This window comes from Rattus rattus, chromosome 4, assembly GCF_011064425.1.
Source record: "Rattus rattus isolate New Zealand chromosome 4, Rrattus_CSIRO_v1, whole genome shotgun sequence".
In the NCBI taxonomy this organism is placed as follows: domain Eukaryota; kingdom Metazoa; phylum Chordata; class Mammalia; order Rodentia; family Muridae; genus Rattus; species Rattus rattus.
The window spans coordinates 77,902,046-77,905,328 of NC_046157.1; the positions used below are offsets into that span (position 1 = coordinate 77,902,046).

Genomic DNA, 3,283 nt, shown 5'->3' on the forward strand with positions numbered 1-3,283 from the left:
TATATGGCTTTTACTATGTTTAGGTATGGGCCTTGAATTCCTATTCTTTCCAGGACTTTTATCATGAAGGAGTGTTAAATTTTGTGAAATGCTTTCTCAGCATCTAATGAAATGATCATGTGGTTTTGTTCTTTCAGTTTGTTTATATAATGGAATATGTTGATGGTTTTCTGTGTTTTAAACCATCCCTGCATACTGGGGATGAATCCTAATTGATCATGGTGGATGATCGTTTTGATGTGCTCTTGGATTTGGTTTGCCAGAATTTTATTGCGTATCTTTGTGTCGATATTCATAAGGGAAATTAGTCTGAAGTTCTCTTTCTTTGTTGGGTCTTTGTGTGGTTTAGGTATAAGAGTAATTGTGGCTTCATAGAAGGAATTCAGTAGTGCTCCATCTGTTTCAATTTTGTGGAATAGTTTGGATAGTATTGGTATGACTTCTTCTATGAAGGTCTGATAGAATTCTGCACTGAACCCATCTGAACCTGGACTCTTTTTGGTTGGGAGACCTGTAATGACTTCTTCTATTTCTTTAGGAGTTATGGGGTTGTTTAAATGGTTTATCTATTCCTGATTTAACTTCGGTACCTGGTATCTGTCTAGGAAATTGTCAATTTCCTGTAGATTTTCAAGTTTTGTTGAACATATGCTTTTGTAGTAGGATCTTATGTCTCCCTTTTCATTTCTGATTTTGTTAATTTGGACACACTCTCTGCGTCCTCTCGTTAGTCTGGCTAAGGGTTTATCTATCTTGTTGACTTTCTCAGAGAGCCAACTTTTGGTTCTGTTGATTCTTTCTATGGTCCTTTTTATTTCTACTTGGTTGATTTCAGCTATGAGTTTTATTATTTCCTGCCTTCTACTCCTCCTGGGTGTGTTTGTTTCTTTCTGTTCTAGAGGTTTTAGGTGTGTTGTCAAATTGCTGACATATGCTCTCTCCTGTTTCTTTCTGCAGGCACTCAGAGCTATGAGTTTTCCTCTTAGCATAGCTTTCATTGTGTCCCACAAGTTTGCGTATGTTTTACCTTCATTTTCATTAAATTCTAAGAAGTCTTTAATTTCTTTCTTTCTTTCTTTCTTTCTTTCTTTCATTTGTCCTTTCTTTCTTTCTTTCTTTCTTTCTTTCTTTCTTTCTTTCTTTCTTTCTTTCTTTCTTTCTTTCTTCCTTTCTTTCTTTCTTTCTTTCTTTCTTTCTTTCTTTCTTCCTTGACCAGGTTATCATTGAATAGAGCATTTTTCAACTTCCATGTATATGTGGGCGTTCTTCCCTTATTATTATTGAAGACCAGCTTTAGCCCTTGGTCGTCTGATAAGATGCATGGGATTATTTCTATTATTCTGTATCTGTTGAGGCCTGTTTTATGACCAATTATATGGTCAATTTTGGAGAAAGTACCATGAGGTGGTGAGAAGAAGGTATATCCTTTTGTTTTAGGATAGAATGTTCTATAAATATTTGTTAAGTCCATTTGGTTCATGACTTCTCTTAGTCTGTGTACATCTTTGTTTAATTTCTGTTTCCATGATCTGTCCATTGATGAGAGTGGGGTGTTGAAATCTCCTACTATTATTGTGTGAGGTGCAATGTGTGTTTTGAGGTTTAGTAAGGTTTCCTTTATGTATGCAGGTGCCCTTGTATTTGGAGCATAGTTATTTAGGACTGAGAGTTCATCTTGTTGGATTTTTCCTTTGATGAATATGAAGTGTCCTTCCTTATCTTTTTTGATGACGTTTAGTTGAAAATCGATTTTATTCGATATTAGAATGGCTACTCCAGCTTGCTTCTTCAAACCATTTGCTTGGAAATTTGTTTTCCAGTCTTTCACTCTGAGGTAGTGTCTATCTGTTTCTCGGAGGTGTGTTTCCTGTAGGCAGCACAATTTGGGGTCCTCATTGTGCATCCAGTTTATTAATCTATGTGTTTTTATTGGGGAGTTGAGACCATTGATGTTGAGAGATATTAAGGAATAGTGATTATTGCTTCATGTTATATTCATATTTGGATGTGAGATTATGTTTGTGTGCTTTTCTTCTCTTTGTTTTGTTGCCAAGACGATTAAAAATATGGAATGCTTCACGAATTTGCATGTCATCCTTGAGCAGGGGCCATGCTTATCTTCTCTGTTTCCTTCCAATTTTAGTATATGTGTGCGGAAGCAAGCCCGGGAGAAGTTCTCTTTACATGTCTTTGAAAAATCACGTTGGAATTTTGATGTGAATTTTGTTGAATCTAAATAAACTGTATTAAATCACAAATTTAAGCACTGAGATGAATGTTACAGAGAACACAAATCGTAGAGATCTATGAGATACATTTAGAGCCTATTATGTATCCTCCATTTTTTCATGTTTCAGAAAACCATCTTTTAGGTCATTTTACTTCTTTTTGTAATATTGGAGCTACCTGGCTTGCTCTATGTCTTTTGTATAAACCTGTCGAATCTAAACACTATTCTAACTTGTGTTTTTTTCAGTGAGAAAAAATCTCTTATGGCTATAGCAGAAAAAATATTCAAAATTAAAGTAGAAAAATATTCAAAATATCTGATATAGACTAAGAAATTTTGAGAAACTGTACCAATCGCAAGTTTCAGCACTGAGATGGGGATTCTTATGCAGTAGACTTCTATTGTCTGAGCTATGCAACCCTTCAGGGCAGCTCTGCCTTGAGGCTGCAGCCTTGTGTAAAATCTCCCTTCAGTTGGTTTGACTTTAGTTCATGTTTTCAATAGTTAAAAACAATTTTTATTTTTTTAGAAAGACTGCACTTCCCTCCTATGATCAAGAAATCAAACTCCAGCAACAAAGCACCACTCCCAGCAGCCATCTGGAATTGCTCCTCACTGTGCTGTGAGCTTATTTGTAAGGACAACTTTTAGCAGACACTATTCTAGGAGTCATTTCTGCAGAGGGTCTGCATGTTTTCTTGTAAATTTTCATAGCACAAGTTACTAAGCCCAATTTAGTTCCTTAACTTTTTGTTTTCTACAAATGGTAATACGTGTTTGTAGATTGCTTTGTGACTGATAGCTGATGCAGTTTTCTTTCAACATGCAAACTTTGACCAACAAATTTAATGTTATCAGTTTTTAAACATAAAATAGCCCTTTAAAATAATTAATTTTATGATGGCAGATAACTACTTCTAAGTAAATCTGGATGCGGTTAGGTTAAATATTAGGTTTCATTTAGGAGTTGAGCAGAAATCACCACATGTGTAAGAAGAATCCCAGGTCAGACTTTCTGCCCTACTATCTAGTGGCAACCACTGAGTCTGTTAT

At 35.4% G+C, this 3,283-nt stretch overlaps 1 non-coding gene across 1 annotated transcript; it reads right to left on the reverse strand.

Moving 5' to 3' along the window:
• Positions 1-2,060: 2,060 nt before the first annotated feature.
• On the reverse strand, positions 2,061-2,164 carry LOC116899746. Its single transcript, XR_004387761.1, has one exon. It is a non-coding gene; the product is annotated as a U6 spliceosomal RNA (small nuclear RNA).
• Between the last annotated feature and the right edge of the window lie 1,119 nt (positions 2,165-3,283).